A 15,691-nucleotide genomic window follows, 5' to 3' on the forward strand; every position below is an offset into this window, starting at 1 on the left:
TTTGATAGGCCAGAAATATTCTATTCATCCTTGGAAGCAATCCTAGACATCAAACAAGGAAATACAGACGTCCAAACCTATTTAACTCGCTTCCAGAGGCTAGCAGCCAAGGCAGATTGGCCTGATTCCGCCCAGCAAACCATCTACAGAAGAGGTCTCCAGGACGAGATCAAAGATGAACTAGCCAGAGTAGCCCGTCCTGCATCTTTTCAGGAGCTAGTGACATTGTCCCTTCAGATTGAATCTCGTCTGCAAGAAAGAAGATCTGAGAGAAGAAGAAACCGAAGCTTCTCACAACCTAACCCTACTCCTCCACCTAGAGCCAACCCTGCTATAGATGAGCCTATGCAGATTGGAGCTGCCCGTGGTCCTCTGACGCCAGAAGAAAGAAGAAGGAGGAGAGAGGCAGGTCTATGCATGTACTGTGGCTCTTCGACACATTTGTTGAGAGAATGCACTGAAGTCCCTCCTCGTCGACAGGGAAACTTCCGCCCCCGATCTTTAGCAAGGGAAGTCTCGGGGGAGGTAACAAGCACCCTTGCAGCTACACAAGAGCAGTGAATACCCCGGAAGATAACAGTTTAATGGTGTTCAGAGTGGACCTATGGTTAACAGAAGAAGCTCCCACAGAGGTGTTCGCCATGTTGGATTGTGGAGCAGCGGGAAACTTCATCGACTCCAAGTGGGCTACAGAGCACTTGGTACCCGCCAAAACCAAGATCACCCCGATTCCGGTAGAAGGGGTTGATGGTAGACCCTTGTCTTCCGGACCCATCACATTGGAAACTGTTCCATTAAGGGTGAGGTTAGGTCAACATGAAGAGTTCCTGGTGTTTGATCAGATCCGAGCTGCTCATTTTCCATTGGTATTAGGGATTCCTTGGTTAAGAAGACACAACCCTCACATAGATTGGACTGCAAACCGAGTTTCTTTCAATTCTAAGTTCTGTGAAAAACACTGTATGACCTTGTGTAACGCTCCCCACACCATAGACCGCAGGAGAAGTATCCAGAAGCCAGTCACAGTGGCCTCAGTACCCTTACATTACCAGGACTTTTCAGAGGTATTCATGGACATAATTCCTAGACAACTACCACCCCATAGAACAGAGGATTGCTGTATCGATCTAATACCGGAAGCAGTAGTACCGTTCGGAAGAATGTACCCTTTGTCACTACCGGAAAGGAAGGCGTTAAGAGAGTATCTAGATGCAAATTTGCAGAACGGACTCATTCAAGAATCCAAATCTTCATGTGGGGCCTCCCTTTTCTTCATTCCAAAAAAGGACTCGACAGAACTTCGTCCTTGTATAGACTACAGGGGTCTCAACAAGGTCACTGTCCGGGATAGATATCCCATGCCCTTGATTCGGGACGTCTTGGAGGCTGTACAAGGGGCTGAGTACTTCACGAAGCTTGACCTGAGAGGCGCCTATCACCTCTTGCGAATCAGACAAGGAGACGAGTGGAAGACGGCTTTTCGCACCCCATTCGGGCTCTATGAATATTGTGTGATGCCCTTTGGCCTAGTAAACGCACCAGCCGTCTTCCAAAGGTACATGGACAAGGTTTTCGCTGACATGCTGTTTGTGTCGGTAGTGGTGTACCTGGACGACATCCTGATCTACTCCAAGTCCTTGTCTGAGCACAGATCATTGGTCCGACTAGTTTTACAACGTTTGCAGTCTCACTATCTGCTAGTAAAACCAGAGAAGTGTTCATTTGAATCCAAGAGGGTGTCCTACTTGGGTTTCGTATTGTCCAAGGAAGGCGTTGAAATGGATGCTAATAAGGTAAAGGCCATAAGAAACTGGAAAGATCCTACCAACATCAAGGAACTGCAAGGGTTTCTAGGCTTGGCAAATTTTTATAGGAGGTTCATTCCCAATTATTCCAAAAAAGTACTCCCTCTGACCTCCTTGTTGAAGAAGGGTGTTAGATTTGCTTTTGACGGCGAACCTCGAAAAGCATTCGACTTTTTAAAGGATTGCTTTTCTACAGCACCCATCTTGGTTCAACCAGATCAGACTAAGCCCTTTATTCTGGAAACTGATGCTTCTACGGGGGCAGTAGGGGCAGTATTACTTCAAGAGGCAGAAGACAGCTATGAACATCCGATCGCATACTATTCCAAGACTTTAACTAGTAGTGAGCGAAACTACTCGGTTATCGAAAAGGAACTTTTGGCAATAAAGCTGGCCTGCCAAGAATGGAGACACCTCCTGCAAGGAGCCACACATCCTTTCACTATTCGAACTGACCACCGCAACCTACGGGTCTTACAACAATTGGAATGTTCCAACGCCAGACATGCCAGATGGGCGTATTTTTTCCTACAATACGACTTCATGATGACTTACATACCAGGCACAGAAAACAAGAAGGCAGACGCCTTATCTAGAAGCCTAGGAGATCCATCCGGATCCTATATAGGACATGAACTGGTTTTACCACATCTCACTGTGTTGGCTTCTACGGTTTCGTTTCTTCAAGATCTAATCCCTCATTATCAGACGTGTGCGGAATTTCCGCTATCTACTAAACAGGAAAAGGACGGGTTGTTTTATCATGAAGGAGCCCTCTATATCCCCACAAAGAAGCTGCAAGAACAGATACTTTCTTGGTGTCATGACACCCCCCTGACAGGGCATTCTGGTATTAGGAAGACTTTTGATTTGGTCCGGAGAGGATTCTGGTGGCCTACCCTACGAAGGGATGTAGGTCAGTATGTCTCTACCTGTTCAATATGTGCTTCCAACAAACATCAAACAGGAAAACCTCTGGGGTTATTACACCAACACTCCTTACCGGATCGCCCATGGGAACACTTATCCACTGACTTTATTGTGGATCTGCCTCCTTCATACGGAATGACCACGATCATGGTGACGGTTGATTCCTTTAGCAAGCTGGCACATTTCTCCGCCTTCAAGCAAGTGCCTTCGGCCTCAGAGATGGCTGCAACATTTCTCCAAGACATAGTCCGTCTACATGGTCTACCTAAGACCATAGTTTCGGACAGAGGACCACAATTTACCTCAAAATTTTGGTCTTCCCTCTGCCAGGTTCTCGGGATTCATAAGGCTCTTTCCTCAGGATACCATCCTCAAAGCAACGGCCAAACTGAGAGACTCAATGCCAATCTAGAGCAGTATCTCAGGTGTTTTTGTAGTCCCCAGCAGGAAGAATGGTATCGCTTTCTCCCGCAAGCGGAATTCGCCTACAACAACTCACTTCACACCTCGATCCAGATGAGTCCTTTCTATTGTACCTATGGCTACCATCCTCAACACCTGCCCGGGCTCAGTCCGCCTTCAACCAAGATTCCAACTCTGGATACGATTCTACAGGACTTGCAAGAAGCTCACAAACTCGCTAAGGAGGCACACCAAGCAAGTCAACTTTCACAAAAGAGATGGGCCGACAAAGGTCGGAGAGCCCATCCCAGCTGGAAGGTGGGACAATTAGTCTGGTTATCCACCAGATTCCTACCCAAGTGGGTTCATAGGGGGAAGTTCTCCTCTCGTTTCCTTGGGCCATTTTCCATCATACAACAAATCAATCCGGTTGCTTATAAACTCAGGATGCCAGAATACCTCAGAAGGATACATCCTGTCTTTCATGTCTCCCTTCTCAAAGAACATAAGGAGGATCCTTTCAAGAGACCTGTAATCCGTACACGAGCCCGAGTGAAACCAACACCTGAAGAATACGAGGTGTCTCATCTGGTGGATTCTAAGTACCGCAAAGGGCGGTTGTACTATCTGGTACATTGGAAGAACTATCCAGTAGCAGAGAGGACGTGGGAACCTGTGGGTCATTTACACGCCCCGCGTCTGGTGCAGAAGTTCCATCAACTCCATCCGGGCAAACCCGGGGGCGCCCCGAGAAAGAGGGGGTATACTGTCAGGAATTGGAGGCTGTGGAAGCGCTGGAAGCTTTGATCACGCTCCAGTCCTCACCCAAGATGGCCGCCGATCGATCACTCTCCAGTCCTCACCCAAGATGGCCGCCGATCTCACCCAAGATGGCCGCCGACCCTTTATAGGCTGACTCCTCCCACAAACCGACGCGTTGTATCTGTTTACCAGCGCTCGGTTCGTGTGGAGATTCTCTCGTGAAATTCATCCGTTCCGGCTTCCTATTTTCGCCTTCTGTGTGATTCCCTTCTGTATTCCTCAGCCCAAATTCTACTGCACTATACGCGGTATCGGCTTGCTTTGGGCCGTGCCGTGCTTACTTACTCTTGCCTTTATTCTTTGAGCACTTTTGGTCTTTTCAATTCTTGTAGGTACCGGGGGTATATTGCTACCGGTGCCGTCACTCTGTTTTTGCGAGCTAGCCTTGCTCACTGGGACCTTAAGGAGCATTTCTAAACTGGTGAGTGGGTTTCTTTCTATACTTCTTCCTTCTTCCTAATGGTTCGTCTTCGCGGTCTGCTTTGTATGGGTTCTTTCATTCTTTACCTACTTATCCTTTCTAATACTTTTCTCTGTCATTCTGTTTAGTCTTAACCACTGGTTCTAGTAGCTTCTTATATCTCCTGTTCTATTATTCCACTTCTCCTGGATACACTGAGCATTCATCAGCGGAGGAGTTTGTTCTCAAGTCTATCGGACTTCCTTGCCTGCTGCAAATGGAACTTTCATAATTGGAAGAGAGGAGTTCTAATTGCCACCCAGCAGAACCCAATTGGGAACAGGGTTTTTTCTGCCTTAGTGCTTTTTCCCTGAATCTAGGACTGGCCCCCTGGGGATCCCCGCGGTCAGGGATTATCTCGGCCAAGGTGGCCTCCGGAGGGGACAGACCCTATCTGTACGATAAAAAGGCCCGAGCACCAAAGGACAAGACTCCCACAAGGAAGAGGGATCAGAAGAGATCAGAGGCTACTCTTACAGAACCCATTCCGGAAGAAACAGGTGAGGAGTTGGGGGAGGAAGCTTCGGTATCTGACAGTGACTAATAAAAAAGTGCATAAAAACCCAAAACACAACAACATATTATCAAAGAGTGCAGTTAAAAATACACAACAATAATGGATTTTCACTTATTAAAACCCAATTATGAAAACACTTAATATCAGTCAGTCCTTGTTGGTAAGAAGTGCCAGATTTTTTTTGTGGTGATACTGATGCTAGTGCCATAAAAAGTATATAATTCTTCGTCTATGTTGTGGCCTTTCGGTTGTTTCGTTTCAAAGTCCAAGATGCGACAGGTCTCTTGTTGTCGGAGCTTTTTTTCTCGGTCTCCCCCTCTCGTGTCATTTTCAATTGCACGAATTCCGAAGAAAGAAAAACCGTCCATGTTGCTTTCGTGGCATTCAGTGAAATGTTTTGCCATCGGATAGTTGGCATCTTTGTTTTGTATGGCTCTCACATGTTGTTGTACCCTTATTTTTAATTTGCATTTGGTGCTGCCCACGTACCACGTTTTACATTTGCACATCAGAATATATACTACGTATTCAGTATCACACGTGATTTTTTCATTGATATATTCAGTTAATTTTGTTATTGGATGCTCAAAAGTGGTGCAGTTCTTAGCAAATTTACACATATTGCATCTTGTGCATTTGTTAAAACCTTTCTTCCGATTGGTCAACCAGGCACTCGTATCCTTGGCTGCTTCCTTATCCATAAAACTGTGGACCAATTTGTCCTTGATTGAAGTATTTCTTCTGTAACTGATGTCTGGATGTTTTTTTAGCAAGCCACCAATGTCCTTGTCAAAAGTTAAAACTTTCCAATGTCTCTGTAACACACGTTTCACCTCTGTTGTTTGGCTGTCATACGTTAGTATGGGTCGTACTTCCTCGTTCTCATTACTCATAGACAAATTCTCTTGGCAGACAAAGAAAAAGCTATCATGACTTCTGCCTTTTAAATACGCTCTTTCAATGACTTTTTTAGGGTAACACTGTTGTCGAAATCCTCTTGCTGTGATTTTGCTTTCTACATCATATGTTTCTAAAGTTGTGCTATTCCTTCTTATCCTTACAAATTCACCATATGGTACACTCCAGATCAAGCTCTTTGGATGCCCGCTTTTAGCGTGTAGTGGCGTATTTGATCCTGTGGGTTTTCTGTGTAGTTCACACGTTTGCTCCACTATTCTTAAATTGACATCCAAGAAGGTTATAAACGAATAACTGTGTGTTTCAGTGAATCTTAAATTGTTCTCATTTTGGTTCAGAAGCTTTACAAAACACACCAACCAACCATCCATCCTCTGTCCCTTTCCAAATTATAAATAAGTCATCTATATATTGAAGCCAGATAACCACATTTTCAGTTAATTCATGATTCTGTTCTGTCCATACTTCTGTAGCTTTCCAGGCACCCATAGTCAAGTTGGCATAAGATGGGGCAAATGTTGTGCCCATAGCCATGCCCTGTATTTGCCTGAAATATTCTTCATTGAAAACAAATATGTTATTAGTGAGGCAGAGATCAATCATAGCTACAATCATTTGCGTGTGTTCCAGATAGTTGAGGTATCTGGTATTTAAATATCTTTTGCAGGCTTTTTTGCCATAATTATGTTCAATTGACGTGTATAAGGACACCAAGTCCATTGTTGCCATCATGAAGTTGGATTCCCAGGGTATATTATTTACTCGTGATAGAAAATCCTTTGTGTCTTTGAGATAGGAAGGTAATGAGGAGACGAAGGGCAAAAGAATTTCATCTATGAATTTCGACATGTTCTCCAACACTGACCCCACTAGGGAAACAATCGGTCTTCCCGGTGGTTTTTTGCTGTTCTTATAGTTGGTGTGATGGAGTTGGTCGTTTGTAGAAATTTGCAATTTTCTTCAGTTAGAATGCCTTTCTGTTCCCAACCTGCTACAAATTTCTTTACCCTCTCTTCTAATGCTTTTGTTGGATATATATAACACTAGAGATCGTGGTGGTGTCTTTCGCAAAGATTTTTTTCTTCCTTGGAAAGTTATTGTTCTGGTAACCTCTTCTGAGCTAGTTGGCCCGTTTGGTCTCTCACTCTCTGTTTTCCTATGCAGCGGTCGAGCTTGGGGGGGAGAACTGAGGGGGGGGGGGCGTAGGGGCGTAGTGGCGTGGTATATATTTACAAAGCCTGATGACCGAAGCCGACAATCGAGCACTGAGAAAGACGGATCGATGGTCGAGTCCAGGTCCTCTACGCCCCATGTCGAAGTTTTTTTCGAAGCAGCAGAGCTGGATGAGGATATCTATCATATGAGGAGAAAGAACATTACGGTAAGTAATTTCTCCTGTTGATTATATCTGCTTACATTCACATGCGCCCACCTTTCCTCCCCTCTCTGAGTAGAAGGAACATAGACATCTTACACCTTCTTTTCTTCTGTACTCGTTCAAGCATTCTGTAATCTCTGATTTCCACTGAATGTCACACTATATGCACAGCATGTGCATCTATGAAGATATAATAATCAGAAATAAGATTACATGAGTAATATATGCTATATATACACATACTTCTCCTGCATGGGGTCTGGCATGGATTCACATGCTCATGAATATTCCCCGTTGTCAGGCTGGGAATCCTCGGTAAAGAAAAAAATCAGTTTCACTTCTGAACTATCTTTCTCCTAACAACCAATCACTGGTCTCTGGGTCATAATGCCCCCAGCCAATGACTGCCCTCTACCTAATCCCCTCTTCTGGCAGCCATCTTCAGATTTTTACTGCACGTTCAAGTGTTGGGAGTCCTCGTGCTACAGCTCTTGAACTATTACGGCGTTTTGTGATTTTTCTAAGAGTTTGCTCTATTTTATTGGTCAATCGAGCCTCAAGCTCCATCGATCCACCTCCCGATTAACGGACCCGTTGTCGGATTCTTCAATGCTCCTCAAGGGCGATTTTTCATCCAATTTTCTTCTTGCAGGATTCCAGAAGCTTCTTTGAGGCCTTCACCATGTGGACATGGCGGATGAGAAGGGCTCAGCGCCTCTCTTCAAGGTTTGCCCCGGCTACAACCTACCGAATATCTTTTCGGACGACGGACATTCCATGTGCCTCTACGGCCTGCACTCAGACCCGACGCGCTTGGAAGATGACTGAGCGGCTTGTTGGTAGATGGTGCAGCGCACATGCTGCCGAGCCTCAGAGTGGCTGCAGGCCAAGGCCCCTGCTCTGGGTGAGTCCCGGCAGCATGCCTCCCCTGCCCAGAAGAAGAAAGCTGAGCAGTCTTCTAAGACCTTTGAGGGTGTCCCTCCCGTGGGGGACAACATAAGACTAAGCACCACGAGTCTACTGTCTCCGTGAGCGCTGTTGCGATGGGCTGTGCGGTGGCCAGGGCGAGTACAGCGTCTCCAGCACCTTTGACCACGAGCCAACGTTCGGGATCTTCAAAGAAGAGAGGAAGTCGGACCATCCGGGCAAGCTCTTGGACAAGACCCAGACCGGCCCTGCAGAGAAGGCCAAGGGAGAGCAGGGTCCCGACCCTCCCCCTAAGGTGAAGGCCGCAGACTCGGCCAAGACCGTGTAGGCCCAGGTGCATCAGGCGAAGGCCCAAGCTTCCATCGAAGCGGTGGCGGCGGCATACCTTGCGATGGCCGCCGTGGCGGGTCCGCCAGGCATGGCCCCGAAAGTGAGGGTATCCCTGCCTGCCAGGAGGGAATCCTCTTTCCAGCCCATCGAAAAGACGCAGGAGAAGATGATGCCCATCATTTCACCGAAACCGTCACCCTTGGTCGCAGAGAAAAGGGGGGGGCACGGTAGCCCTCCAGGTCACGGACATATCTTCAGAGGAGGAGCTCACCAACCTCCCGATCCTCCAGGAGGGACGATGCGTTGAGAGCAGGCCCTGTGGGGGGTATCCCGACAAGGGCGATGATGAAGGTAACAACGAGGATGATGACGAGGAGACTGACGAGGAACAGGGCGGTGATGCTGCGGAGGACCAACCTAAGCCGCAAACGCCCTTGTCTCCTTCGCTGCCACCACCTCAGCAACCACCTGGGGATATCTCGGTGGACATTCTTACGGCTCTGCATACCCTGTTTGGAAATCGGGACTAGGATGCCTCTTGCACCGGCGGCCCCTCAGGCGGCACCGGGAACATCGGAGGAACCGCCATCCAAGAGGAGGTGAATTCACCCCCTCCTCCTCTCCACCCTTCACATCCCTCTTTCCCGCTCCCCCCACCCCTAACTCCCCCATCTGAGGGATGAGACGGAACCGGACACGCAACGACAGTCACAGAAGACGACGACGGCGGCCTGGGGGAATCTCCCTTCTCCGTCTGCCAGATCTTTACTGCGCGACGAGATCGGCTTGTTCCACGCCATGATCTCCAGGGCCTCAGAGCTATTCCAGCTCGTCCCGGAGAAGAAGAAAGAAGGTTTCCTATGCCCGCACCGAGAGGCGAAGAGGAAGACAGTGCTTTCAATCCCGCTATTGGATGACATTTGGGACGAGGGATTGTCCCTCATGAAGAACCCTTCTTCGGCTCAAGCAAAGAGGGATCGTTATGAGAAGAGATACAGGGTGCTGGACTCAGCACCAAAGTGCTTACGGTCCCAGCCGTCTCCAGGCTCTGTGGTTTCGGCAGCAGCCAAGAAGTCGTCTTCGGGCTCTTCCTCACCGGCAGCCTCCTCCCCCCCCAGACGGTGAGGGGAAGAAGTTGGATGCCATGGGGCGAAGAGTTGTCACGTCGGCGGTGACGACCATCAAGGCCGCTAACGCCTTCGCCATCATGGCGTGTTACGACAGAGAATTTTGGTTCAAGATGGCCCCCATCTTGGACTTCCTTTTCGACGACAAGAGCGCTGAGGCATTGGAGATCCAACAGGAAGGTGAGGTGGCTTCGGACCACGCCATTACTGTGGCCACGGACATTGCAGACACAGGATTCCGCCAAGTGGGCAACGGCGGGGCTGGCTGAGAGCCACTCATTTCTGCCAGGCTTGTCAGTCGAAGGTGTTGGACATGCCCTTAGACAGGGACAATTTGTTCGGTAAGACAGTGGACGAGTCTCTTCAGGCCATCAAGGCGGACATGGAGACGATTCGCGCCTTGGGCACGCTTCGGCAACAACAGCCGTCCTTTCAGACCTCTGGAAGAAAATCCCAAGGCTCTTGTAAAGGATTCGGAGGAGGTGCTTCGTCCTACCGCCAACCCTCCCGCACATCGGCCCAGGAGACCTACAGAAGCCGTGCCAAGTCAGGAGGTGGACGTCGTCGCCAAGGCCCCCAAGGCGGCCCCTCGACATCAAAACAGTTTTGAATCGGCCATGGAGTCAGGGCCCCACATGTGCACCCCCGTGGGAGGCCGGCTGGCGAACTTAGTCAGCGTGTGGAAGACCATCTCCACCGACAGTTGGGTGCTCGACGCTCTTGCCCAGGGACACACCCTAGAAGTGTCCCCGTATGCCATTGGTGGCCGTCAGGAAAACCACGTCCGTCAGCTGCTGCTGGAGGGGCGGGCCATGCTAAAAAAGGGTGCGATAGAGCTCGCGTTAATTCCTTGTCAAAACAAAGCCCGGCGGTTGTAGGCTCATCCTGGACCTCCGCCGCCTGAACAAGTATATCAAGTCTCAAAAGTTTCGGATGGTGACTCTTCAGCACGTGCTAGAACAGCTGGTAGAGGGGGATTTTCTATCGTCGCTGGACTTGGAAGATACCTATTTTCACATTCTCATACACAAGTGTTAGGCAGAAACCTGTGCAGTTCCCTTAGGGACCACTGCAAAAGGCTTAAGACTACAGGTGTTGGCAGTAAACCCAATTGGTAGCAGTCTGTACCACCCAGATTTACCTGGTAGCTGTGGCTGAGCAGCCAGACTTATCTCAAGAATAGTTAGACAGTATATAGAGTATACAAGATAGGTACCAAAATACAGTAGCACAAGCAAACACTGACCAGAGCTTTGGTATCAAGTATATAATTATTTATTTAAACACACACTTAGAAAAACTCTAGCACTATTATTATAAGTAAGTTAAAAAAAAACACAGTCACTATTATCATATGTACATCCCTTATTCCTTATTAGACAAGTCTTAGTTAACACTTATTTCCAGACAGAGGGGAGTGCTTAATTAAAGATGGCACTCCAATAAGTTTAAGAAAAAGGGAGGTAAAAGGCAGAAATTATGAACAGCACACAACACAATCCTTCAGAAGCACTCAGCAAGGCATGAAAGTCAAAGTCTACTTGTGAGCAAAAAGTTCAGGCTCCCTCTTGGAGAGAGTAGAACACCAATGCGCCCAAGATCACACAGTTTAAAAGGCTTGGAGAGTCTTGCAGAGAGTTCAGGAAGGAATCAGTTAAGTTTAGAAAAGTTCAGTTAGCCAGCCTAGGGCCAACCCAAGTGGTAAGTTGAGGTTTTAAGAGTCACCCCACACAGACCGTTGCGAGGGAGGCCAGGTGGACACAGTACCTTTTAAAGTGGAGAGGATCCTCCAGCGGGGGCAGTTGTTCTAGCAACGGGTGCAAGTCGCGGCGTCGTCCAGAGGAAGAGATGATCTCGACGTGGAGGAAAACTGAAGGTCGTTGCACTGCCAGGGGAAAAACCAGCCGCGGAGTTCTCTGGTTAAAAGGTACTACCCTTTTATTTGCGGTAGTGGAGAAAACGTGGTATTCCGGTTGCTGGGGTGCTTTGCACAGGCAAGGCGGCTACGAGATGATCCGGGAAGGCGAAAAGGCGGGCAAACTGGTTATCCCCACCAGTCAAAGGAAGAAGACTCTTCGGATTGAAGATCTCCTCTGTCGTCGGGAAAAGTGGTGAGACGGTTCAGCAGGGCTCCACCAATGGTGTCGTCGTTGCAGGTCGGCTCAGCTTCTCCCTCTTCGGATTCTTTGGTCCTGTGGCGACGTCTGAAGTCCCAGTCCCCAAAGCCCTGCTTTTATGCAGAAAACCCCCATTCATCAGTCCTAGCTGTCACTCAAACAGGCTAAGTGGTGAGCCGGGCGGCTCACCACTTGGGCCAATCACACCAGAGTGCGACTTGAGTTGCCGAGGCAACTCAGTCCAGGGTGCCTAAACCCCCTCCCAGACCCCCTGTGGTACCACTTTTGGAGGCTTCTGTGGAGAAGCCCGCCAAAATGTGGAACAAAGGGCTCGACTTGGGTTGGAGTCACAGAGGCGAACACAAACGCCATTTTGGAACCGAGTTTCGGCAAAAAATACCAACCAGTGAATTTATATTAATTTAATAAACCGGCGGTATGTTCGAGGCTATATTAAAAAGTGGTAGCCTCGAACAACGGGAAAATCCCATAGGAATATATTCGCGGTCGAATATAAAAAGTAGTATCCACTGCCACCAACCAAAACTCGGTCGGAGGGAACTGGACAGTGCCTCCTTGAACAACAGACGTCGAGGCAATCGAATTGCCCCGACCAGTACATCCACAATATGATGGTTTGTACTGGTTCTGTTCACAATTTAAGACTAGTAAAGCCAGTGGTGACTTAACATGCCCTGGGAGACAGTAGTCAGTCAGTCCCAGGGTATGCAGTCTGTTTGGGGGTCGCTACGACACCCCTGGGTTACTGCACGGAGGGTGCGGTGTAACCCACATAACAAAAACACATGAAGCCCTATGGCCCCATAGCCCATAAAACACATACAAAGTCAAAGGAACACCTCAAATCATGTCTAAGAGGGGGAAGAAAAAGAGTCTCACTCTTAGCAGGAGAAAAAAATAAACCCCAAAAATCCAGCAAAGCTGCTGGGGGACTCACTAGGTTTGGGAAATTAGCCTTAACAGAGAATTCTCCCTAACAACAAGGGCCACCGCAAGTACCTACACTTTGTGGTTCAAGGATAACACAACCAGTTCAAGGCCCTTCCCTTCGGACTAAAGTCGGAGCCAAGAGTGTTCACCAAGTGCCTGGCGCCGGTGGCAGCGCAGCTGCACCTACGAGGGATCCACGTTTACCCTTATCTGGATGACTTCGAGGACAAGATCACACTCGACCAGAGTTTGTCGAGCAATACAGTGGTGGGGATTGCGTGCACATCTGTTCGCAGGTGTGGATTTCCAGACCCCACCTCATCAGGAGACGGCCACGAGAGACGCCTCCCTGGAAGGGTGGGAAGCGCATACCGGAACTCTTCATGCAAGAGGCCTGTGGCTACCGGAGGAGAAGACGTTGCACATCGTGTTGGAGCTGTGAGCCGTGTTTTGGGCCCTCAAGTCCTTTCTTCCGTCCCTCAAAGGCAAGGTGGTACGGGTCTTCACGGACAACACCACCACAATGTTCTACATCCGGAAGCAGGGAGGAACCAGATCACTGGCGCGCTCCAAAGAGGTGAAGGGCCTTTGGCACTGGACCGTAGCTCAAGGGATGTTCCTCATCCCATTTCATCTGGCAGGAGTGAAGAACACCGTCGCCGACTCTCTCAGCAGGGAGCTGCACTCGTGCCACGAGTGGGAACTTCGGCAGGACCAAGTGGATAACCTGTTCTGCAGATGGGGCAATCCCCAGATTGATCTGTTTGCGACGGCGACGAACACCATGTGCCGGAGGTTCGGCAGCAGGTTTCCACAGCCGGGCAGCATGGGGGGGGGATGTATCATTTCCCCTGGGTCGGGCCTGTTTCTGTATGTGTTCCCTCCGTTGCCTTTGCTTCTTTGACTAGTCATTCAACTCAGACAGTCCCGGTGCAGGATGATCCTCGTCGCACCGGTGTGACCGAGACAGATATGGTACCCAGACCTTTTGGACATGTCAGTGTCCCCTCCAGTCAAGCCAAGGAAGGAGGTGCGATTCTGCACCAGGATCGCTGAACCTGAAGGCCTGGCTCCTGCAGCACTAGAGTAAAGGGGCTACAATCTTCTGGCGGATTGTAAGGAGGTGCTTGCCAAGGCCAGGGCTTTGTCTGCTCTCAGATGCTACCAGAACACGTGGAAGAGATTTGCAGTTTGGTGTCGTACTCAGAAGATCGACCCTCTACGAGTCACTGCTCCGCAGGTGCTTCTGTATTTGTTGTCGTTGGCCAAAGCAGGACTGGCCCATGCTTCAATCACAGTTCATCTGGTGGCTATCTCCCGTTACACCAGACTATCATCCTTATGGTCGCATCGTTTGGTCAAGGAGTTCGTCAAAGGACTATTTTGCTCGTTCCCACCGGTGAAGGCTTCGGCCCCAGCGTGGGAGCTCAATGTGGTGCTGACTAGGCTCATGGGTCCTCCATTCAAGCTTATGAATTTGGCGCCACTGTAATTTTTGTTGTGGAAAACAACTTTTCTTGTGGCCATCTCCTCCGCACGATGAGTGGGAGAGATCCAGACCCTCTCTTGTAAAACACCTTATTTGACATTCCACGAGACGAGGGTAGTGCTAAGGAAGCACTGCTCCATACCCAAGGTGCTGTCGGACTTTCATCTAAATGAGTCCTTGGTGTTACCTGTATTCTTCCCGACGCCTCAGAGGACTTTGTACTTGCTGGATGTGGCTAGAGCGCTGAAGTTCTATGTGGACCGACGTTTCCAGAAGACGTCGCAACTTTTTGTGAACTTTGGTCCTGTGAACCATGGGAAGGCCCTCTCCAAGGCTTTCATTTTCAGGTTGCTCTCTGGCTGCATCACCCATTGTCACTGGTTGGCAAACCGACCGTTGCCTGGCCGTCCGAGAGCCCATTCGACCAGAAAGATCACTGTAACTATGGCGTTCCTGTCAGGTGTGCCCCTGCTTGACATCTACAGGGCCGCTACGTGGAGGTCGACGCACACCTTCACGAAGGTATACTGCGTCGACAGGGATTCCAAGGAGGAGTCCAGAGTCGGCAAAGCAGTGCTGCGTTACCTGTTCGCTTGAAGGTGAGTCTGGTGAGCAGGTAAGAGAAGCTTAATGTTGAGTTGCTTAATGTTGAGCCTTGCCACATGGTTGTGCATGTGTGAACTGCTATGTATTCTTTGTTCATGAGCATGGGAATCCATGCCAGAACCCATGCTGGAGAAGGAACAAGTTACTTACCTGTAACTGTTGTTCTCCAGCATGGGTATGGCATGGATTCACATGCGAACCTTCCCGCTTACCCCTCTGCAGCTCTTCTCTTGGTGCTACTGCCACTTTATGGGCTACCAAATCTGAAGATGGCTGCCAGAGGAGGGGCTTAGATAGAGGGCAGTCATTGGCTGGGGGAGGTACGACCCAGAGACCAGTGATTGGTTGTTAGGAGAAAGACAGTTAAGAAGTGAAACTGTTTTTTTCTTTACCGAGGATTCCCAGCCTGACGATGGGGAATATTCATGAGCATGTGAATCCATGCCAGACCCATGCTGGAGAACAACAGTTACAGGTAAGTAACTTGTTCCTTCTAGCTTGAATTATTGGTGTTGCTCTGCGTGGACTTGTAACCCTAGACCACTCTGACACATTTTCTGAGACTAAGGCACCTTACCCTTATTGGGTTTTGGCTACTTTGACGGTGTCTTCCCCAAGTACCATAAATAGTGTGGCCTCACAAAATTCTCCCACTAGAACTGATTTTGGCAATCCATCTTAACTCTGTTACACTCACCTGGCTCCCACAGAGGCGTCGATCTGAACTGGACAGTTGCGGTCTCCACCAATGTGACGCGTAGTGCCGAGATGACAGACTGGACTGGCCCACCTGGCTTTGTTTGCTTGGCCCGTAGGAATATTCTTCTGCAAATGGAGAAAGGGGATTAACCACTTGTGGAGTTGAGCGTAAATCCCCCCACCCCCGCTGTTCTCCCCACATATCACCTTTGA

At 49.0% G+C, this 15,691-nt stretch overlaps 1 protein-coding gene across 3 annotated transcripts in view; it reads left to right on the forward strand.

The window, feature by feature from the left end:
• ANKRD52 (ankyrin repeat domain 52) overlaps positions 1 to 15,691 on the forward strand; it is a 1,656,133-nt gene that overhangs the window by 1,327,113 nt on the left and 313,329 nt on the right. The window lies entirely within an intron of this gene.

Source organism: Ambystoma mexicanum, chromosome 3q (assembly GCF_040938575.1).
Source record: "Ambystoma mexicanum isolate Mex_15411 chromosome 3q, UKY_AmexF1_1, whole genome shotgun sequence".
Lineage (NCBI taxonomy): Eukaryota > Metazoa > Chordata > Amphibia > Caudata > Ambystomatidae > Ambystoma > Ambystoma mexicanum.